Here is a 25,604-nt window from a genome sequence, read left to right on the forward strand (position 1 = left end):
CCAATTAGCTCTAACTTCTTATTGGCTAACTCTTACATCTTAATTTAACCCATTTCCATTGATCTGTATATCACCACGTGGCAGTGGGCTTAAAGTTCCTAGCATCTGTCTCTGGTGGTGGCTCCATGGCTCCTCTCTAATTCTGTCCTTTCTTCTAGCATTCAGCTTAGTGTTCCCCGCCTAGCTAAGTTCTGCCCTGCTATAGGTCAAAAGCAGTTCCTTTATTCATTAACCAATAAAAGCAACACATAGATAGAAGGACACACTATTGTCTTAATGATTATGTGAGTGGGTCCAGCACACTGTAGGTGGTGACACCCTTGGGCAGGTGGTGAGCCATGGGGCAAGCCAGGAAACTGTGCATGCTCTTTGTGACTTCAGCATTATTTCCTGTCTCCCAGTTCCTGCCTTGAGTTCCTGCCCTGACTTTACTGGATGACGGAATACAAGCTTTAAGATGATAAAATAATCTCCTCCCCTATTTTCTTTGGTTCATGCTTTTTATCACAGAAATGGGAGCCATCATTCACTATGACAGGAAGCCAAGAAAGTCAATGAACACAGTGATGCTTGCTACAATTTGACATTAGCTGCAAGTAGCCATTAATAAATACATCAGACAGTCTAGACTGCAACTATCTCATAGAAAGAACTGAAAAACAATAAGTGAAGTTTTTACAATGAACATAAGTTTTCCAACCTTGGGTCCTTTAGCATTGTTTTTTCTTCTTATCATATTGATTTATTCACTTCCCCTGTTGCTCCCTCTCTGACCCTATGTCACTGGCTAGAAATGAAAGAGCTTCAGTCACCTAATTAGGGAATCCTTGAGAAATCTAAAATTGATATCATCTTGGAGACTCCAGTTCACCCAAAGTTCACGTTCTGGCATGATGTGAAGAAATTCAATTCTTTATTCACTATTTTTTTCCATAAGGGTACATTTATTTGATTTCTTCCTATTTTTGAATCTTTTGCCTCTCAAATAAGAGGGTAGAAAAATGTGATAAGACTTGGTCTGTGTTTCAACACCAAAAATAGGCTTTGAAATGAGTCAATGGTTATTTCAATTGAGGCTGCAATTAAGACTGAAGCGGAAACTTCACTCGGTGCTGAAATCAAAGAGCTGACTTTAGGGCCTGGACACCAGTCTATGGACATGAAACCACAGATATTCTGTCCAAATGTTTTTGTCCTCAGGGAAGTTTGTCTGGATAAAATATTGGGTACAAATTAAGTGCACTTTCCTAATTAAAGCCACTCACAGGCTAGTATTGTAGCAGTTAGTGCTCTGCACTGTAATTAGGCTTTTAAATTGTGTCCCTTCCACAGCCTCAGAAGCCTCTTAAGGGCCGAACTACACCTTGCAGTTATAAATCTGGAGACGCAAGGACAAACCTGGAACACAGATGATGCCCAACACATGCTTAATTGAATGAGTAACTGAATGAATGGTGTGGGAAAATGAATTTATAAATTACTTAATTTTAATTTTACTTAATTTTAAGGAGAAATGCAACAGCATAAAGTGATGTTTATTTGATTAAAACTACAGAGTGGTTGAGATAAGGAAAAAAACAAACAACCAAAATATTATAGTTTGAAAAAAACCAAGATGCTATATATTTTGTGAAGCTCCACAAAACAACTTAGTATGAAATCATACAAATTTGTAGCAGAATCCTATTTTTTCTTCTTCAAAATTTGTAGAACGTGGGACTTAAAAGATGGATTACAGGTCAAGATCACTTTTGATTTCTGCAGAAAACATGAGTTGGGGTCCTGTGGTAAAGAATGCCTTCATTTACAGTTCCAGAGGATGCAACACTGGCTTCTGGTCCCTGTGGGCACCTTCATACAAGGCATGCATTTGTGTGCATGTGCGCGTGCGCGCGTACACACACACACACACACACACACACACACACACACTAAAATATAAAAGATTATATTTTATAATCTATAGCATTTTACATGAAATGGTCATGAAAGGAGATTAGTGTTTATCTCAGTCATTATCAGAGAGGTTTGTTCCTGAAGGATATGGGAACAAATACAGAGACGCACAACCAGAGAATGCAGAGAATGATAGACCTTGGAAAACTGAGCTCTAACCCAAAAGTCTCCCTCAAATCCCTTAAGTCAGGACTCAGGGGACTAAACTGTGAAAAAGGAGACAGAAAGATCAAAAGAGCCAGAGGAGATGTAAGACAACAATGAAATTAGGCCTTTGAAACACCACACGACTGACAAGTATAAAAATTCTCAGAGAATGAAGCAGTCTACCTAGGGCCTTTATGGATCTGTACCAAATGTATTCCTAGAGCTGAAAGGAGGCCATAAAAGAACACATGCCCCATCCCTAACCCAGAAGCGTTCTCCAATTGATAATGGCTTAAAAATGAAAATTTAGCTACTCCAAGGAAGTCTATCTAGGGAAACAAACAACTCTTAAGTGTACGCAGCATGTCCAGCAGAAGATGACCAAGAGAAAATGAACTCAACAGCATCTTTGGAGGCTCCTTGATTTATAATTCCATGCAATGACATTTTTAGTTTTATCTTATCTTTAAATTATTTTTGTTGCATATATTTACATATTATTTTACTATATCCCAAAGGTCCATTTTGTACATATTATGGGTTGTAGTTTAGTATTTTCATGTGATTTCTGAGCATGTGAACAAGGGATTTTCTGTGTCTATGTCTTTTTCTTCTGCTGTCTTTTGGGCTCTTTTCATTCTGTTTGCTTTGTCCTATTCTGTGGTTAGTTTTGTTTCATATTTTACTTAATCTTCTTATTATCCCTTAGAAGTTCATTTGTTTTCTAATAAAAGACAAAAAACATGTGAATTCAAAGGAAAGGGAAATGGGGAGGAACTGGCAGGAGTAGAGGAAGAGAGTGTTGGCTAAATTTATGTCATTTTGACACAAGCTAGAGTCATCAGAGATGAAGGAATCCCAATTGAAAAAAAAATGCCTCCATGAAATCTGGTTGTAGCCAAACATGTAGAGCATTCTCTAAATCAGTGATTGATGTGAGAGTGCCTGGCCCATGGTGGCTGATATCACCCCTGGGTTGCTGGTCCTGGGTTCTATAAGAAAATAGTCTGAGAAAGCAAGCCATGGGAGGAAACCAGAAATCAGCGCCCCACCCATGGCCTTCGCATCAGCGCCTGCCTCCAGATTCCTGTCCTGCTGAGTTTCTGTCTTAACTTCCTTCAGTAATGGACTATGACCGTGGAAGCCTAAGCCAAATGAACTCCTTCCTCTCCAACTTGTTTTTAGTGTTTTGCTATTGCAGTAATAACCCAAAATAAGACAGAAGTGAGGTCATAATCAGAATATAATATATAAGAATATAAAAATCTCTAAAGATTGGGAAAAAGTAAAAAAACTCACCATTAATTGAGTAGTCAATCAGGTGTTAGATATAAGAAGGGAAATGGTGATATAAATTAATTCTGATTCATTGACAGATATGTAAGTGTATCTTGAAATATGTTCATATCTTGCCAATAGAAAAAAGAAATATGAAGACTGAGCTCTACACATATTGCTGTATTTGAAGATTGATCTTTATGTATGTTGTTTTTATGTTATAGCTGCTTTATTCCTTTACTGGGATTGCAACAAAAGTTAAAAACACTTTAAACTACCCCTCAATTTATTTCATTTGCCATACTTTGCATCTTAAAATATATTTAAAGGATCCTACATGTAAATGAGTGTTGGATGGTTTACCCATGTTTTAGAGTAAGCTCCGTTCAAATATTTTATACAGCCGATGATATTTATTTTATTACAATCTTAAGAATACTGTAGTACAAGACCTATTTCAAATCATGACAATTTTAACAACAAAAACGAAATGTGCTTCAAATATATTTTACCTTTCTTTGGTGAAAAGCCTGTACTCTTGCTTCCTGCAGGCCTTAGGTGGTTGTATAGATAGGTGGGAAGAAAATAACAGTATAAAGAAGCTTCAAATGGAAATGAAACTTATTGATCCCTGGTAGGTTTCTTTTTATTACAAAGTTTTCAGCTCTCCCAAAAATCTGAACCTGTTGAAGTGAATTCAGAAATGACATTTCCGGTGGCTTTGCTTTATTCAGTAATAATAACAAGTGAGAGCCCTTCTCCCAGCTAAGCTGTACAATAATATATTACTTTTTGCTTAAAGGGTATTTTTAGTTAACATTGGAGATGGGCATTATTTCTCTCTCTGTTGCATCTAATAGAAAATATGTCAGATATGATAGAATAAAACACTGGCATGTTGTCAGGTTACTCATCAAACTTATCAGACATGTGTTGGATGTATTACTTTTTGATTCAACAATCTGGATGGCTATGAAACCATAATCCCTAGCTTCAAGAGCTTATAGCAAGCAAAAAGAATAAGGAAGCACTGGAGAAACAACGAAAATCTATACATACATAAGACAAACAGATCAGATTTTGCTCTAATAAACAATGTGAAGAAAAAGAGAAAAGCCCAGTATGTCTTGTTACAGTTGTTTCACTTTCTTAAAAATATTGACTATTATGAACGTTTTTCAAATGTACAAATAAAATAAACAGATATTTGTAGAAATGGGAAAAGGAAAGCTTTTGTCTTAGGAGTTTATTTATTTATTTATTGATAGAAATAAAATAATTGATTGATGGTAAAGATATAATATATATACAACACTGAAATATATAATAATAAAGTGTTTCAATTTTTCTTAGTGTATTCAATGCTTGAAAACAGTTTCAATTTATTATCATGCTTAGTTTTGCTATAACATCTGCAGGGGTGTAATGCATATTCCTTATTTTCAATTTTTATGTAAAAATCAAAATGAGGCTTCCAAGCAAGAAAATGCAAACTCATTTTGGGAGGTCCCTTATAGTATCATAACATTAAATGACGTAGGTTGCCAATTCCCTCTATAATCCAGTGCTATTCAGATAATGAGCAGAGAAACAATTCAGTTATTTGACCAGACAAATAACTGTTTTTTTTTAGCAATAGCTTCATTTGAGATCATTTCAATTACACATGCAAGAATTTTGTCTTAAATAACCTAGATATCAATTATCTTCGCTCACTTTAAGACTAAGTGGTTACAGATTTGGTCCTGTAACTAAAAGTTGTCACCAACGCCCTTCATTTCATTTGTTTACCATGTTATCAAAGTATTTAAGTCTCTTTTTCTACTAGCTAGTTTTATGTTAACTCGCCATAAGCCAGAGTCATTTGGACTCTAAGTGGAGAAAATGCCTCCTTAAAAATTGCCTGGAGGCAAGTTTTTGGTGCATTTTCTTAATTACTCATTGACGTAGGAGTGCCCAACCCAATCTGAGTGGCACCTTTCCAGGGCTGATCATTCTGGGTGCTATTACAAACCGAATGGCAAACCATGAGGTGTAAGACAGTAAGCAGCATTTATCCATGGTCTTTGCTTCTGCTCCTATCGCCAGAATCTTGCCTTGAATTCTTGTCCTGAAATCTCTGTATTATGGACCACACATGCTCTTTGATAAAATTAACCCTTTCCACCCCAAAGTGATTTAGGTCATTTTTTGGTTTTTATTACAGCAATAGAAACTTTAATTAAAACCCCTTCTTTCTGGTCTATCATTCACTTGTATACACACAAACATTAGACAAAAATTGTTCCTCATGTCATTCACTGACTCTTCCAGAACCCGGTGACTCTTCTCTGATCATTCTCTAGCAGTGGAGACAGGGACTACTTGGGTTAATAGTGACTCTGAGTTATGTTTTGTTTGAGCCAATAAAACCAAAATGGCTAAGGTAGAGAGGAGAGTGTTCTGGGGTTTGCATTGCACTTTTCTTTTTCCTGTCAGGTCATTTGGAGTGGCATATTTATTTGCTTTACAGACAGTCTCTTGACACTACTAGTCTCATCAGGAAATGGTAACTGATTATTTCTTTGCCAATGCAGAGGTCTACCCTTACAATTCTCTTTTTACTTCACTAAACTCTGCCCATAAGAATACTTAGAAATCTGGAAATCTGCTTTAACTCCTGGAATTTTTAATTTGGAGCATTAAAAGAAAAATGAGTTACGTCTCCCCAACTTCAGTTCTGAATTTAAATAAATTCCTACACAAAGTAAAGGCCGGATTGGCCTTGAATTCTATGTTATGACGTACACTAAGTAAAGTATTCTCTATTCTATTTGCCTTTAGATCTGATAGTAAAATGTTTCTCTCTACTAGTGCTGATCACTAGTGTGACTGGAACAAACAGCATGACAATGGGCCCCCCAAATTTCCTACTCCTAGAAAACTGGGGAAATAATGCCATCATTTAGATTTCATTGTTAATAAGCTGATGAGCTGCAAGGTTTGATTTTAGAATATATTCATATCAACTAAGTTAACATTATTACATTGTAAAACTTTCTAACTCAAAACAGCGTCCTACTTGTAAAATTCATTTTTAAATTGTTTAGCTGAGGTGCTAAGACCCTTAAAAATGTGCTCCCTTTCACATATTGTGAGATTCAGTGATGATATGGTTAACTTTCACTGTAATAAGTTTAATAAACTTGGCTTTGCCTGGTCAAATTCCCTTGATGGGTGGACTTTTGGGAGTTAAACAATTGAGAACTTCCACCATGGGTTGTGTTGGTATTTTGTTTCGCCCATGCAGAGACTATTAATCCATGGGCCTTTGTCAACCAACAACTCAACTGAATGCAACCCAACCCTACAACCGTAAGCCGTGCTTAATGCCAAGAAATGGCCAGCTGAGACTGATTCATCCATTATCAGGATACGTTATTAAGAACACCTTTATAAGTAAAAAAAAATCAAGTCATCATTGGTAGGTAAAGAATTTACAGGAGCGTAAATACATGGTTGGCCATTCCTGAGTGAGAGAAGAATTCCTGGATATCAGTATCAAGAGAGGTGAATTTCCTCTCAATAACATAGAGAATATTGACAGGAAAATCCATAAAATTCAGTTCTATATCTAAAACTCAAAATGCAAAGAGTGTTGATTTATCATACAGAGAAAACACAGATTTTTTCAGTTTTTTATCTTCCACACAAGCACGTAAACCACTCCACCTAATAGTTACTTTTCCACATTTGTGTCTTTTGTGTGTATGCTCCACTGATTTTAATGAAAGTCTATGTTATTACCAAAATTTTGGAACTAGCCACTGGAACCAGTTAGGTTCAGTACTCAGTTGAAACAGTGATTGTGATTGACTGTTGACAGGCCCTGCTTCGAGAAGTACCCAGAACAGACAAGTATAGCTGCGGAAAGATCATGGCTGCAAAGGTAATAAAATACCCTGCAGACACTATTTTGCAGAACTCCCCCCCCCCCTTTTTTTTTGTACTCTGGCTCATGTATCCCTCTGCTCCCATTTCCTGAAACATTAAAAGGCAAGGAATAAATGCTCTATGTGGACCTGAAGAACTCAGTTGTGGTTATGACACAAGGGAGGAAGACACTTTTCTGAAGAATTTCTTCAAGAATTCCAAGTTCCTAAATCTGGCAAATATGAGAAAATACCCAGACTTGATAGTTTTAGATGTGCCTCCTTTAACTTTGTATAAACCTACCTAAGGTCACCTAAATATGTGCACATGAACACTAAACAACAATCAAGACAACGATCATGAGCAACTCCTCAGAGGACCAATGTAACTGGAGGTTTCTCTCCAGACCATCATTTCCGAAATAACCACTCTGAGGCTTAATATTAATTACAAACTGTCTGGCTTATTTGCTCAGGCTTACTATTAACTATACCTTATAACATAACACATTTGTATTATTCTATATTTTACCACAAGGCTCATGGCTTGTTATATCATACCTTGCTTCCCAAATGGCTGCTGACATCTCCAACTCTGCCTTCTTTTTTTCCTGTATCTTTGCTTGAATTTCCTGCTTGGCTCTATTCTGCATGGTTATTGGTCAAATCAGCTTCTTTATTAACCAATGGTAATAAAACATATGCAAAGCATACAGAGATAGAGCCCACATCAGACCAACATAGCGAGGAGGACACATAGACTGGTGGATACACTCACTGACAGCAGCTAGGAATGGTCCTAGATTCGAAGCTTAAGCATCTTTATCACCTATTGTAATTTTTGAAATTAAAAACAAAATTTAAATTAATACTGTCCAGAGATGCTAAGGCCGAGAAGAGGCCGTGAGAATTTTGCCAGAGAAGATCTAGGCAGAAAGGAGACAGCCTCGAAGGCATGGTTAAGCCTGAGAGTACAATTTGAGTGTTGGTATAAGCATAATAATTTAGAAAGCCATTGGTTACTATGACAGTTTAGTTAGACAGCAGTAGTATTTCCCCATCCCAAGATCTATTAACTCACCAGGCATGAGTTTGGACAAGGTATACAAGACAGTGATATTTCTTCTTATGAAGTGGGCTTTCAACTCAATTATAGAGTGCTTGCCTCCCTCTTAACAGTCACACCAGTGGGTAAGCATGGATATTTTCAAAAATAAAAAGCTGTTATCCTTGTACGTAATGAGACGATTTTCTGTTTAGAGGCAAGAAAGCTTTCCACACACAACATTCAATGGGTTTAGTCATTAAATATCAGTTTCATTGTATAATTACGAGAATTACAGCTTTAAATAACTTAATATATTAGCTGTGATTGAATTTTTATATTTGTTTTCAACAGATACAATAAAAATAATCTTAAAGTGGTAAAACTTTTACTATTGGTATATATTTGAACTTTTGTGCTACTATGTCAGTGTTAACCAGACACTTTATGGTCTATTTAAGATCTATTATCTCATGCCAGTGTCAACCAGAAGAGTCAAGAAAGAGTCTCAACAACATGAGAGCATGATTTGTGTATTTATTACACAAAACTGATAGCCGGAATAATGGTGAAAAGTCTGGCTAGTGGTACTGATAAATTAGGAAAAGTTTTGAAACTCATTCTTGAGAGAAAATGCATTGTGCTACAATAATACCCTCAACCAAAAAAAAAAAAAACCACTGACATTTCTCAGCCAAGTTACAGTATTTAAATCCTAAAGTATAGAGTGATTTATGGATTTTTGTTTTTTACTAAATCCTCACATTCTGTTTCAAAAGACAGCCTTGTAAGTGAGGCATTTTTCTTTCACAGCTTTGCCTGACCTTATTCTTTCCATTTGTAGGAGTTTAAGCATAAATATTTCATAATACCAAAGTGTAAAATATTTAAGCTTCTCCGCTTCACACCACTATGTGTGTGACATATATATTTGTGTTCATACAGGGATATTTTTAAAACATTCTTCAATACTGCTTTGTTGCTGATGTTTCTGAAATGTTTAGTTTTGTGTATAGAAATAAAGCTTTATAGAATTATTTTCTCAAGTATTTTTAAAAATTATAATTCTTTGATAATATGGAAATATTTTATTATATAATCTGAAATTTAATACTTTTATATTAAAAATCCAGGATCAAATTCTTAGTATAGTATAACATTTGATATCACAGTAATTATAAAATAATTCAAATAATACAAAATTTCCAGAAATTCAAATTTTATGTACTACTAAATAAGAAAAATATATGAATCAATGAATTATTAATATAAGGCAACCATTTTTAATTTAAGAGTTGTAAAAATATTTCTAAAAGGAGAAAGCTTTAACATTCTTCACAAATCTCATATTTTACCATTTAAGTCATGATTTACTGAGTTAACAAATCAATGATCATAAGTTTTTAAGGAACTTTTACTTTTAGATTTTATCTTCTTGTTCAGTAATTATGATGCATGTCTTGTCACTTTCCAAACCTTAAAACAGGATATTTTCATTTACTTTACCGCAATAACTTATTTCAATAAGTCACTGTCGAGAGATGATGGCTTTATTCTTCAGATATAACTGCAGATCTGATGAAAAATTTACCCAATATAAAGTAAGAGCTCTTTCCTTTTTTCTAGATTCATACTATACAAAAACCAAGTTCCTGGCTTTGGGAGAGAGACGATGCTTCCCATTTTCAGCCTTACTAGCCCTCTAATATACTCTGAATGATGGATTGAATGATGTCTCAAGCAGTGGTCAAACAATGTATATTCCTTGCAAGTGAACAGAAGAGATCACATAGAAAATGTGTTCAGTTACGTTCATAAGGTTATTAGCTTTTTGACTTGGTCATTTTGCCTGGAGCATAGTAACTTTGGTATTTCTGTGATACCCAGAAGGGAGCTCAAGCTCTTAGATCTGATGAAAATGACTGGGAATTTCTGGAAAAATTGAATAGAGATGTAGCATGTGTGTATGTGTGTGCATGTGTGTGTGTGTGTGTGTTTCAGTGACCTGTAAACACTGCATGGCTGAAGCAGCCTCCTTACTTTCAGGAGCTTATATGCTTGCAACAATGGGATCTTGAAGCATGGTATGAGAAAAAAAAAACTGAATTGTATTTTTGAATAAAGCTTTGCTTTTGCGGGCGGCTGATTCTCAAAGGGTGGATATAAGAGGACAAAAAAAGAGCGGGCCACTTTTTTCCAGCCTGATTGCAGGTTCTTCCATCTTGTTCTCTTAGTCCCTCCCTCAAACCTCTGCTATCTCCTCACTGTCCACACCTCGTTTCTCTTCAGAAAAGGGCAGGCCTCCTGTGTTCATCAGTCTTCCATGGCATATCAAATTGTGCTAAGACTAGGCACCCCTTCACCTATTAAGACTGGACAAGGCAATACAGTAGGAAGAAAGGGTTCCAAAACCAAGTAACAAAGTCTGAGACAATCCCTGATCCCAGTTTTAGGAGGTGCACATGTAGGCCAAGCTACACAACTATAACATATGTTCAGAGGCCCTAGGTATGTCCTATGTAAGCTCTCTTGTTTGTGATTCAGTCTTTGTGAGCCCCTACAAACCCAGGTTAGCCGATTCTGTGTGATTTCCTGTGGTGTCCTTGAGTGCTATGATCATACAATCCTTCCTTCCTGTCTTCCATAAGCTTCCCAAATGTCTGCCTAATGTTTTGCTGTGGGCTTCTGTATCTGTTACCATCAATTGCTGGGAGAAGTTTTTCTGATGACAATTGGGCAGGGCAACAATCTATGAGAATAACAGAATATCATTAGGAATAATTTCAATTACTTTTTTAAATCGCCAGTCATGTCTGATAATATTCTTGGTCTCTGCGCTGACCACCTTGTGGGTCCTGGTCCTACTGGCAGTGTCAGAGGTGAGCTTCCTCTCATGGTATGTGTCTCAAACTGGAAAGGTCATTGGTTGGCTACTCCCATAACTCTGTATCACCATTACCCCAGCACATCTTGTAGGCAGGACAAATTATAGGTCAAAGGTTATATGACGAGGGTTTGGGTCCCAATCCTTACAGTGGAAGTTTTGCCTGGTTTTAGGAGACGACTGTTTCAGGATTTATATACACCACTTGAAATTATTCTGCTGAAAAAGTAAATGTTAAAAGCTGCTTACAATATAATCAACTTAGAATTAATATTCTTTTTTTGTTTTGTTTTGTTTTTCAAGACAGGGTTTCTCTGTAGCTTTGGAGACTGTCCTGGAACAAGCTCATGTAGACCAGGATGGATGGCCTCAAATTCACAGAGATCTGTCTGCTTCTGCCCCCCAAGTGCTGTGATTAAAGGCATGTGCCACCAGCACCTGGCATGGAATTAATATTCTTAATAATACTTAGTGGTGGTTAAAGCTCCACCCACAAACAGAATTTTAGAGACTATAGAATTTGTTGTTATTATAAGGACATATAAGTTAATATTAGTAGGTTTTGCTCTTCTTGATGCTTGATATTCACAAAACTAAAGTTGAAAATAATGGGAAATGTTTAATCTTATTTAATAGGTGAGATTAACCTATATTTCTATTGTTTATGGAGAGATAAACTTGCTGTTACTCTAATGTTAATATTTACCAAATAGTTGTAAAAATTTTGAGTCAGGAATCATATTACAAAGTTTGTGATGCTCAATTATAACTGATATCAATTTGAAGGAAGAGTTGTAATTGTTTTATTAGTAACTAATTTTAAATTAACATTTAGTGACTGCTTCTATGGAGGCAGAACACTGTATACATTCTCAAATTTTGATGTGAAAATGCAATATGTCAAAATCTATAGTAAAAACTGTCTTTGAAATTACAGAAGTAAGTTGATCCCGAATTTCCTGAGAAACCGCCACACTGCTTTCCAAAGTGGTTACAAAAGTTTGCATTCCCACCAGCAATGAATGAGTGTACCCTTTTCTCCACAACCTCTCCAGCAGAGGCTATCATTGGTGTTTTTTATTTTAGCCATTCTGACAGGTGTAAGATGGTATCTTAAAGTTGTCTTGATTTGCATTTCCGTGATCACTAAGGAAGTTGAGCATGACCTCAAGTGTCTTTTGGCTATTTAAAACATATGGCATCCTCCTGAATATTAACCTTCATCAGGCGATGAAAGGAGACAGAGACAGAGACCCACATTGAAGCACCGAACAGAAATCTCAAGGTCCAAATCAGGAGCAGAAGGAGAGAGAGCACGAGCAAGGAACTCAGGACCGCGAGGGGTGCACCCACACACTGAGACAATGGGGATGTTCTATCGGGAACTCACCAAGGCCAGCTGGCCTGGGTCTGAAAAAGCCTGGGACAAAACGGACTCGCTGAACATAGCGGACAATGAGGACTACTGAGAATTCAAGAACAATGGCAATGGGTTTTTGATCCTACTGCATGTACTGGCTTTGTGGGAGCCTAGGAAGTTTGGATGCTCACCTTACTAGACCTGGATGGAGATGGGTGGTCCTTGGACGTCACACAGGGCAGGGAACCCTGATAGCTCTTTGGGCTGACGAGGGAGGGGGACTTGATTGGGGGAGGGGGAGGGAAATGGGAGGCGGTGGCGGGGAAGAGACAGAAATCTTTATAAATTTTAAACAATAAAAAAATATATATAGGCCGGGCGGTGGTGGCGCACGCCTTTAATCCCAGCACTTGGGAGGCAGAGGCAGGCGGATCTCTGTGAGTTCGAGACCAGCCTGGTCTACAGAGCTAGTTCCAGGACAGGCTCCAAAACCACAGAGAAACCCTGTCTCGAAAAACCAATATATATATATATATATATATATATATATATATATATATATATATATATATTACAGAATATAAAGAATAAGACACTATTGTTTGTATTAAACCTAATAAAATAAAATTTGAACAAGAAGGTAAACCTCTCAGTGTAATGTTTATATTTCAAAAACTATTGGCCTGGTATTGCATAACAATATCAGTATTATATAACAATCATTCTCAAAGATAACAGCACGCTGAACATTTGCGTTTTCACCAGGTAGTATCATTGTACATTTACAAGTCATTGACAGTAAAGGTGATCTATGTAGAGTTAGACTAATTAATGTGTTCCTCAGAAATAGTAATCTTTCTTAAAATGAGGCACTTATTTCTATCCTGTGACCTTGGTAGAAGAGTAAGAACAGGTAATCAGAAAGGCTGTAAAGTGAAACAAATTCTAGAATTTCACTGGAAAAGTAGAAATTCATTGATTTCAGTGAAGAATAATGAGTTTCGAAGCCTTGGTATTAATTGATAGAACCAAATCTCAGCATTGATTCAGTCTAGAGAATTACTGTTTTTACATATGAATATCTATAGTTTTTGAATTCAAATGTGAATATTTTCTGTATATGACAGCAGATGGTGTCTTACACTTTAGTCATATTTTAGCAATAGAGTTATTAAAATGATGGTTATTTTTATACAAATCTGCTACTTGTCGATTATATTTGGACAAATTTTAAATGTATGCTGGAACAGAGTCCATGTAGACATTACATTTATCACAGTGATATTAGATACTAAAAAAGCAATAGAAATTTTTATGTGGAATTTTGGAGAAACAGATGCTTAAAGTTCATTCTTAGTTAACAACTTCATTTCAAAGCTAGTTATGATTTAAATTTTGTTTCAAATTAATCTAATTTATTTCCTTTAAAATACTGTCTTACAAAATTAAGCTATTTTAACTTGCCCCAATGTGTTAGCACAAATATGATATAATCCTACACAAATATGTATCATGTACTCAGGTATCTTCTCGATGACCTTGTTGGTATAAAGGAACTTTTCTAACTTTGCATATCCACACCTAAACTTTGTGCTTCTGCACATGTATGCTGTTGGAGGGAAGATTGACTATAGTAAACTTCTGCTTCATCTTCCCTTATTCTCAAACCTATTTCCTTATTTGCTTGTGGCCCACAGTTTGAAATTATGTTAATAGAACCAATCTCATGGGAAACAGAGAGAACATATGTTAAAGAAATGATTCTTAAGGGTAGGTAGAGGAGGTCTGAATTAGTTACTATAAAATTGTTACTTATGAGAAAGTAATTTGGTGAAATAGCTGATTAGAGATGCCTGAATATGGATCTCTTCTTCAAGGTCATCTATTTTGCTCAATAGGTTTATGGGAAAAATAAAACATAAAACTCTTCTCCAATTCTTCAGCATTTTTTTCCGTGATGCCTTGCCCTGAAAACTGGGCAGCTACGGTGAAAGAAGGTGTAAATTCGGGGAAGAATGAGGTCAAATTTGACTTTGTAATGCTTACTTAGTATATCAAACACAGAATCAGGAAAAAACCCCATCCCTGAGTCAGAGTTAGAGATGTTGCTCATAAAATTAGAGAACAATAAGATGCTTGAATTTGGGAAATTTAATGGAGTCACTTTTCTCTTTGAAATAAGATCACATGGCCAGATACATGTGTCATATCAGTGAGTGGTCCTTTGCATATCGTGTCTTGCACATGGCATCTACATTGCAAAGATCAGATCATAAAGCTGCAAAACAGTGTGGAGACTGAGGACCTAGTAGGTTCCATTGGATCACAGATTCTTTTAGCTGTGTGTTGCCACAAATAAAATCATGTGTCCCCTGCGAAGGAAGTGGTTGTGGAGTATTTATCTGACAAAAGCTGAATTTCCTGATAGAGACATTATAACTAAGAAAATACTTCATACTTAAGTTTTCAAGTTATTTTTTTCCTCATATGTTAAAAGTATATATTTATGTAAAGAATTTGAGTTGTTATAGAATACAGTGTATGATTCTTTCATGAACTATGTTAGCAGTGCTATGAAAAATATTCCACCAGGAGTGCTATCATAAAATTTACGTAATCTGTTTCCATATAATTTACCTGATTATTCTCATATATATATATATATGATTATTTTTGTTTAATGTTTGTTTGATATTGTTAAAATGTCATTGAAGTTTATAGTAATGCAATATCGACACATATAGGAATGTAACAAGACAGAAGTATAAGCTTGCAAATACTTTATAAGCTTGCTATGCACAACAGATTGGTGCTTTGTGTGGTCATTTGATTCTAAGGTACAAGTGTCAGAAAACAACCATTATAATTAAGTAGTATCATTTTGTTACACTGAATTGGAGATTGCTTCAGAATATAATTAATCAGTAATGTGAGTCATAAAGCGTGATTGATCTTTTCACTAAACATACATTTACAAAGGAAACGGGAAGTGACTAAATAGTGTAAGCTGGCCTGAATTTTCCCCAGGTCTCCTGGTTTTTCTCTTAATGACTTCAGTTTGACTTGAGTTAAGCATCATGACTTCTATAGGAAGTCTCAGTTTGTGACAATTTTGAGGTACACTTTAGAGAAGAGTTTTTATAATTTAAAGCTGTATTTTAATGCTTTACCAATCTCTCATTGTAGTTATTTAAGAAGAAGATATTGTCACTCTCTACTGTTAATACAATTGAAGTGACATATGATACATTGATTGGACAGAAAGGAAGAGGGCACACGAGTTTTCAAATGAAATTCAAAGTTTAATTAAAATTGAAATACTGAGTCAGATTAGGAGTGACTGAATAAGTAGAAGAATGTAATTTCAGGCATACAATGTAGCATCTGAATGATTTGAATTATCAGTTAATGAAATGCTGTGTGACGGGTCAGCTACTTCACTGCTTTCGTTTCCAAGCCTCTCAAGTCAGAAGTTTCATTCTCTGAAGAGGAGATGAATTCATCTAGAAAGAACAGTCATACAGGAAGAGACAAAAATCCCAAAAGTCCATGCTAAGAGTTAGGGCAGAGGATTCATATCTTGTTTGTTCTTTGTCTCTTACAGAAGTTTCCAAAAGTGAATGAGTTAACATGCTAGTAGGGCATAATAGATATCATGTGCCTTTTTTGTAAATTTTAGAATTTGAAGAATAATGAATATATATATATATATATATATATATATATGAATGAAATTTATGGTTGGAAGTTATACCTTAGAAGAATAGGTAATGGCCTGTTCTGTGCCTGTATGAAGCTGATTTATAGAGAAATTGAAGATATCCCACTGATTTTACACTTTGTAAAAACTATGCATATTAATTGTTCGTAGTGTCTGTGGGAAAACAATAGGACTGGGTTTTACAGTGAAATTAGCAAGTGCTAACTCTCTTCATGTGTATCCTTCAAGATAACCAAGATGATTATGTTTTTAGGGCCGATTATGTTTTTCATATTACTAAGTAGCAACAGGGTCAAGGGGAAGATGTGCCTAGGGAAAAAAATACAGTTAAATTGTTCTAATGTCTTTGCATGTAGTCTGATAACTAATCTCTCAGTGAAAATACCAATGGTAGTTAAACAAAGAGGTCTCTTTATTTTATGACTTTAACCAGGGACTTAATTGAAAAATTGGAAAATATGGCGGCTATGAACAAGATGTATGGATTAACGTATGGCTCATGATAAGTGGAATGTTTATGTGTAAAATAAAATTTTATTTTAATTGTTCACTTCTAGGAAGATGATTTGTAAAGCCCATTTATTACTGAATACTGGAGAGTGTAATGTTGAAAGGAGAAGAAAGTTCTAGAAATCATTTTAATTTCTAAGAACTGACCCTTGCCTCTTGAATCCTTAATTCCCTCAAAAAATTAAAAATTTGACAATGACTGTACAAAAAAATTTGAAAATCGGGTGTTTGTCTTCAATCAACTGAAGAAAAGTACAATAAACTCTTTGTTATTGGGGTACCAGTTCCACCCAAACAGCCATGAGGGGTACCTCCCCTTGGGTGTGTTGGATCAGAAGAATCAAGAACAGTTTAATCTGAAATCAGCAGTGGAGTCTGGCAATCTTGTAACTATTTTATGGATGTCAGCATTTGGAAATCTGTTGACTCCTTGTCCTTGAATGATTAAAAAATATTCTATAAACAATGTAGCAGAGAGGTTGGGAGTGTTGGAATTCTAAGAATTATGTCAATGAATATGTTTCAAATGTAAGATCATTTAAAGTGCTAAGGATAGACCTTGTTTAGAGTGAACTCCATCTAGGTCAACTCCAACTTCCACTTATGTAAGGGAACAGAGTGATATTTATGAATGAGGTGTTTATTGGGTAAACATTCAAAGACCTGATTATTTTATTTCCTAGATCTCATTCAAATTGAATCTATTTGGAAACTTGTCTATTTTTATAGAAAATTAATTACTTAATTTTTAGTTAAATAATTAATAATTTAAATAAATATTTATTATTCTGTTAATACCTTATGTTCTTACAACAATTCTTTTTCCATTTCTAATATGTCATCCATGCTATTTTCTCTGTTTTCTTAAGATAAAGTGTTACTTTTTTGTTGTTTTTTGTTGTTGTTTGTTTTTCTTTTTCTACACTGAGTTTCTCTGTGTAGCCACGGCTATCCTGAAACTTGCTTTGTAGACTGGCCTGGACTTAAACTAAAACCTGCTTCTGCCAGATTCTTAGTGCTGGGAATACAGGCATGCACCACCACAGCCTGTCATTAAAAAAAAAAAAGTCAACTTTTATGTTTCTGTTTGTTAGCATTTTAAACTAAAATGTTCATTTTTACCAAAAAAATGCTCATTCTCACAATGTTCTATGTGGTTTTGAAATTTGGTAGTCTTTATTTCTGTAACATTGTCACATAGCATATTAATGCCTGGCTTCTGCTGAGCAACACCTATCATTTTTGGCAAATTTTGTTTATATTATGATGATTTTAAATATTGTGTTCTTATTGGTATGCTATTCTTTTTGTGGACTTAAAGTCATTGTTCAGTAGAGAAAGTTATCCATTTGTTCTGCCCTTGATCATTTGAGTGGTTTCTAGGTAAGGGTATTAAACACCACTGTTAGGAGCTTGGACAAGAATTTTTTGTTTTAATATGTATGAAAACGCTACTGTTGGAGTGCAAAATGTACCCGCTAATCCCAATGCTCCTGAGAACTTTCTTCATTTTTTCTTATAATGATTCTGGAGTATGTCTACTGTTTATATTCATGATTTTAATTTACTTTATTAGAAGTTAAAAGCACTCCTTTTCTAAATATTTTAAGTATTATAATTACTAATTATTTTCTCATGAAACCTTGTAACTGACCTGTTCCTTTACTAATCGTTAATTTTGGATTAAATATGTGTCTGTTTGTGTGTATGCACATGTATGTATATATTGTTTATATATATATTATATATATATATATCAACTCTAATTTCCTTCTAGATTTTAGGATTTTAATAAATCTACCTAAACACTTAAATTTCCATTTCCATTTATTTTCCATAAAACAGTATGACTAACACAATTATTTTAGAAAATAAACATCCACAGTTTATTTCAATGCAGCACATTTAGCATTAAAGTTAGAGGAATAGCTATTCCATTTACAATTCAAGCAGAAAAAAAATTTGTAAATGCATGTATTTGAAGTTACTATCCTCTTAATTTAAAAGTTCATAGTGAAGTTCAATACAGAGGGAACTTGAAAATATCTCATTTATATTTTTTCATTTTTTTTGTGTGGCAATATAAAATTTGATGAATTTAACAGACTGTGCTTTTTACAAAAGATGCAGTTTAGCTGATTAACCCCCCAAAAAGGAAAGAAAGTATCAGAGGAGAAACGATTTGGCACACAGGAAATCTGAGTAAGCATAGTAGGAAGTACAGTTTTTGAAGTGAAGCACAGTCAACCTTCCTGTGAAAATCTAGTTAAGGATGCACAGTCAAGGCTTAGAGTTTCAAACCTGGGCCCCTCAGGCTCTGTGTACTCCAGTAAAAGAATTACAATCTGGTGAGATACTTGGAAGTAACTTCTGAGTTGCAGGCAGGAATCTCTACTTCTCAGAGTGCATTAGTACGCCTGAGGTCTTAGTCCTCTGAATCTCCATGAGCACTGAGAGCTCAGAAAGTGAGAAGCAGTATCAGTCACACATCCAAGTGACTACTCCTTGAGGACAACCGTGGATGCTTGTTTGGGTCCTCTCGTCTAGTTGGCAATTCTCCGAACACGCTGTCACAGTCGCTGCTGGACGAGTCACACACTGACTCTGCGTCCACTGGTTTGCTCTCTGTTTCTACTGGACTCATCCATGAAACAGATTTTCTTGCTGTCTTAAGCTGAATTCTTTTGCTTGAGTAAAACTAACCCTGAGTTAAAGAAAACGTTTCTAAATTCTATGAGTTCTTAGAGCAAGTCATGAAACCTGAACCTGGATTGGTTTCTTTGTGGCAACATAAACATAATACTTTTACTTTCAGACAGAAACTATTTTTTCCTAAACTTCAAATTCAAATTGGAATAATTTAATTTTATAGAAATTTCTTGTGTGTATCAGAGAGAGAGAGAGAGAGAGAGAGAGAGAGAGAGAGACAGAGACAGAGACAGAGACACAGAGAGAAAATGTGTCTATAGATGCTGGAGAATGAAACTTGGATATTAAACTGTATGCTAAAATACTGACTATAGAACCAGCCGTAGTGGCGCATATTTATAATCCTAACACAGGCAGGCGAGTATGATTTGGAGGCCAGTCTGGTTCATAGACTGAACTCCAGGATAAACAGGTCTCCATATAGAAACCTTGTCTCAAATAAATAAATAAATAAATAAATAAATAAAATAAGCAAATAATTACATGAAAATTTGTTTTACGACTGTTGTGGAATAATACATTCACTATATAAAGATGTGTTGTATTTGTGTTGTATTTTTTGACGATGTTAATATGTGTTGCTTTGCTGCCTAAGGCACCTGATTAGTCTAATAAAATGCTGAATGGCCAATAACTAGGCAGCAGAGTAATAGGCAGGACAGCAGACAGAGACAATAAAGTGCAGGAAGAATCTAGGCTAGAAAAAGAAAGAATGAGGGAGATAGAGAGGAACACAGCCAGGGCCTGGCAGCCAGATAGCTGCCTGACAGACAGACACAGAGGAAGCAGCAAAAGCTTCATATAGAATGAAAGAAAGGCAAAATATCATGAGGCAAAACGTGTTGAAGAAAATTAGGTTAAATTCAGATATAAGAGCCAGTGGGACAAGCATGGGATAAGCCCGAGCATTCATAACTAATAATGTCGCTGTGTTGTGATTTGGGAGCTGGTTAGTGACCCAGAGAAAGGCTGCTACATACGACTAAGACAATATTATTTTGTTTCTAAGTAACTTATAGAATTGATTTCCTACATTATATACATGCATATGCCCTTCAAAGTTAGTTGCAAATGTTTTAAAAAATATATTATGGAATGATAATGTGTAACAATCAATCAATCAATCAATCAATAGAACAGACAGGCAGGGACAGACTGCTTTTCTCCATGTGGTTGTCCAGTGCCATTCTGTCACCACCAGAAACTTGTAGCACTCTTTAAAGCAGATTTTAAAAAGGACACATTTATGGTAAAGCAGAAGAGAGTATCATCTAGTCGGCAGATCAGTGTATGATAGCTGTAAGAAGTAATTGCTGCACAAAAGTTCATGTGGAGTGGAAAAAGGAGTGATGGTGTCTATCTAGTCTGACTTCAATGCAAGGTTTTAAAATCTGCTTGACGTGATTGTAGATCTCCCAATAAATAGCAAATGTTCATTGACAATTATCTAAACTACTTTTCTTCTTATTTGTCAAAATGTTGACGGGAAGCCACTTAGGGATAGGAGGATTTAGCTTGGTTTAGTCTGAGATGTCACAGTCCATAATGTGGGGGAGTTCACGGCAGCTCATAATATTCCTGGTGAGCAGGAATCAGACAAAGCCATCAAGGACAAGAGTGAGTTTGACCTACTTCCAAAATCCGAGCCCTCAGCAGAATGGTTGTTTCAGAAAAGTTCCTTAGCCTTCAAAAAGGTTGAAAAACTTGTAAACAATCCTTGATAGGTAGACCGTATCAACAGCAAAATTAAAAAAAAAAGTATCTGTGCATTGCAATTATTACTTTTTCAAGTGACTTTATAGATTTAACATTTAAACACTTGTTTAGCAGAGACTAACCACATTGTTAACAACACATTAGTTATTTATTTTTCCTAAAACTTTTTTGGAACAAAACAAAATAACTTAATGAAAGCCTGAGATATTTAATAATGCAAGAAAATATCCATTTTGAAATTTTATTAATAAAAACTCCAAACCTTCCTTTCTATTTATATTTAGCAAGCAGAAGCTCTATTTCATAGGGATCAAGAAGAAATTTAATAGTCCTCAACGAATTCTCATGATTTTTATGCAAAATATTCTCACCACCTGAAATTAATCCATATGTTGTGACTGCATGTAGCTCAGTTTACTGATATTGTTCACGTAATTGATAAGGTCTTTGGTATAATAGCTTTTTTCAGTATTTGATTCGGTATGTCAGCATTTGTACAGAGGCTCACAAGTTTCAAACTGCTAACCTCAGGGGCCCTACACCCACACAATGCAACCAATTAGCAGCTAAAATATTTGTTGTGAGATGACTAATTGTATCTTAATTCATGTGTTCTCAAACTTTAGTGAGGTTGCTTATTTTGTTCTTTTGATAATAGGCCTTCATGTGTTGTGTGTGCTTTTGATGATGTTAATGAGAAAAAGTAAAATATTCTGTGAAAAGAATGTCCATATGATTCTTTGATCTCTAAAAGTATTATAATTTTGTTACTAATTAGCTTCTAAATGATAAAAATAAAGGCACCATTAACTCTTGCTGAGAAACTTCTATACTGTCAGAAAAGAAAAAGCATGTAGAGTTCTGTTAACCAAAAATTAGCTATAGAAAATAATTTTCTGGTAGATGTCAAGAGAATAATGCAAGGAAAGGATCTGGAAAAAGTCACCTAGGATGTTGCTAGATGGCCAATGACTCACATTGTCAGCAATTTGATTTAAATACTTCTTTTGTAATTTAGCATTGTTGAGTCCCATATCTGATGTACAGAAATTTGACCTCTATTTTTCAAGAGAATGAACACTCATTATTAGCCCAAATAAACTGTGTATATAACAAGCATATTGAATTTACCATACTAAAAATGTAGTATAACATTAAAAGATTCTTAGCAGTTTTTTTTTATTGACTTTCTAGTCTCTTTCTTTAACTGTTCCATGCAGTCATTGAAATGGAAAGATATTGGAGTGGGTAATATTGTCTAACTCTGTCAGGATTTACGAAAACAAAACTTTTTGAGGTTGTTTTTAAAGTGCATAATCATTATCTAGCACGATAAAAAAAAGTAGTCAACACTCTTTGTCGCGGTCCAGTGCCAGCACGGACCCTAAATTATTTCTTCAGACCAGAGGGGAGACATGGGAATAAAGACACAACTCACGTGGCTTTGTTGGAAGGGGGATTCTCAGTTGGTCCCTCATGAAATCCTGAGTTCACATCCTGAAATTTCCTCTGTATAGTCTCCAAACAGCCTTTATACCAAAACATAAATTGAGGGGGAAATTTATTAGCATTCTGTTTTCTAGGTAACCAGGTGAATGTCTCTGGTCATGTCCACATCTACCTATGCCTGCTCTGTCACGTTTTCCTGCTTTGTATGCCAACTCTGTCACACATGCTGTATTAACATCTCTTTTAGGCATCCTCCAAATTACAAAGAAGGAGCAGAACAACATCATGACCCTTTGTTGGGGTTGGTGACAGGCTAGGTGACCGACCACCTCCTGTGTGGCAGATGCAAACTATGGCCTGGGATTCTGGTCACCATACCATGTAGAAATGTGGGCCTAAAATCCACTCCTTCTTATTAATATTAATAAAACCTGTGCTTCTGCAACAGGACAGATGGTCATGCCTGCTTTAGGCAAAGACTTCCATTTACCTAATTTTTCCTGTCTTTGGAACAGGCATTCCATTTTATGCAAGCTCCTGTCTTAGGCATCTGGGGAGAAGAAGCTTCAAACTCATTATTGACTGGTGATCTCTGTGAAGAAAGAGATTAAGGGAGAAAGATAACTTTTGGGCTCTGTGTCTTGGAGCTACACTTTCTTGTCAGGATAAATTACAATACTTTATGAATAATCAAGTTCCTAAAGGCTATAGTCTTCTATTTAAGGGAGAAGAGAGTCACCTGAGTTGAAAATGTTTCTTCAGCTACTTTAGAGCACCTCTTAAATCCTTTACATTTTTATCAAAATCTAAAATTCTTAACATATGCATTAAATACCAATATTTACAGGGTGTGTCAAACTTTTCTCAACATCTTATAAGCAGTTACAAATATCATCTGGTTAGTGCCATAATTCTCAGCATTAGCGGTCAATACCAGCTTTTCTCAACATTATATATGCATTTACAAACTACATCAGGTCATTACCATAATTACCAATAAATCCAAAATTAAATATTATCAGGTCAGTACCATATTTAACAATAAATCCACAATTTAACATATCACATTTTTTAAATCCACATTAAACAAAAGAATTGAAAAAATTTTCTAATGGGTAAGAGTACAGTGACTTTGGTATTATCAAATACCAATTTCAGTCTCTGAGCAGCAGTTAAACCCTTAGGCTGCCCCCCTCTTAAGTGAAGAGGGGTTTCAGTCATTCCTTATTTTAAGTCTTTCTTTCCCTAAGGGAAAAGCTTAGGTCTTAGTTCTCAGGTCCAATATTTTAATGAAAATGAGTTCTATCTCAAAGATTAAAACAGTTAGATGTTCAGTCTACATTTCAGCTGCAAAGCAAACAGGATTCAAACTGCATAAAATTGTAGTTTTTCTTAGTTGTGGGATAGAATTATATTAACACATTGGTTTGGAGTTCCCCTCTCTCCTCACATTAATCAACATCTGTTTGTTGCACGAGTTATAATTGGTCTTAATAATAAAAATCCAGAGCCAGATATTGGGGCAAATGCTGAAAAATCTGAGAGAGAAAGGAACACGCCACAACAAACTCTTTCCTTGCTTACCCTTTCAGCTGAAAAAGAGCTGAACTCTGTCTTCTCCTGCTTAATAGTCTTTTCTTCACCCAGAGATATCATTTCCTGTCTGTCTATACAGACCTCCAGACCTCCATGGCTAACTAGTAGCTAGCTCATCCCTCTGATTTTCAGACAAGTTTTATTTGTTAGAGTACAAAAAGGATGTCACCTTTTTTTGTCTAAAATTTAGAAAGGTTATAATATAAGAAAAATTATTTACAATAAGGACAGCAACTGTACAATATATACAGGCAACAAATAAATCAATAATATCTAGTCCATTATCAAATGACAAATTCAGAGAAAATACTCCATAAGTGTCCAATTTTGATGAGTCAAAAAGTTGTACCAAATTCACTTTCTATTCTAACTTGCATTACCAAAGCTCTTTTATATTGTCTCTCAACCTTTTACACTTTACTCTTCTAAGTGAATTTCTTTTCTGAATCTGGTAACAAGGAAAATTATAACCATAATTACAAAGTCTTCAACTCTATTTCTAAGAAGGAAATAATATTAATGGAGTAAGCAGGAAGTGCAATAAAGAGACTTCCAAAAATGCAAGAAATGAAAGAAAGATAAGGCTGCCTGGATAATCACCCAGAGTTCCTCTGCAACAATGGGGCATCCATCTGTGGCCTATGGTTCAAGCATATTTGAAAGACATTTCTGTAAAGCAGTATATTATGAAGTACTATCCTATCTTGTCTTGTCAAAGTTTAGCAGTCCTTTCCATTGTGTCTTGCTTTTCGAATTTGAACATCATATTGTCAGCAGTTGAGCCAAGGGCATTTTCTTGCCCAGTGGTTTAATTTTGCCATAAAGAAACTAAATTCCATATGGAATTTCTTCAATACCAATCATCTTCTCCAAAGTAGATTGGTGCTACCAGGAGCAGACATGTCTCATTGTTATAAGAAAAATATGTTATTAAAGCATCTTAAATGCCATATTCTGTAGATCTCTTGAGGCATTTGAAGATGACCTCTCTATCTAAAATATAGGTTTAGTCTTGAAAACATACATAATATAACTACAAGTTTGGTTGTAATAATTAACTACTAACTTGCATTTCTTCATAGTCTAATTAGTTGGTAATATTAACTTTCAAGTACAAGAGAATTACATTGTATTAATACATGAACTATAGGTATAATACTACCTGGCTCAGTGATTAAGAACACTGGGAACTCTTGCTAAAGATCAAAGTTCCATTCCCAGCACGCATATGGTGGCTTACAACTGCCATAATTACAGATTCAGGAGATTTCATATTCTTTCCTGGTCTCTGCATGTGTGCACAGACTAGCACATACAAAGAA

Source organism: Microtus oregoni, unplaced genomic scaffold (assembly GCF_018167655.1).
Source record: "Microtus oregoni isolate MIOR12 unplaced genomic scaffold, Mior012 000009F_ref0000495, whole genome shotgun sequence".
Taxonomy (NCBI): Eukaryota; Metazoa; Chordata; class Mammalia; order Rodentia; family Cricetidae; genus Microtus; species Microtus oregoni.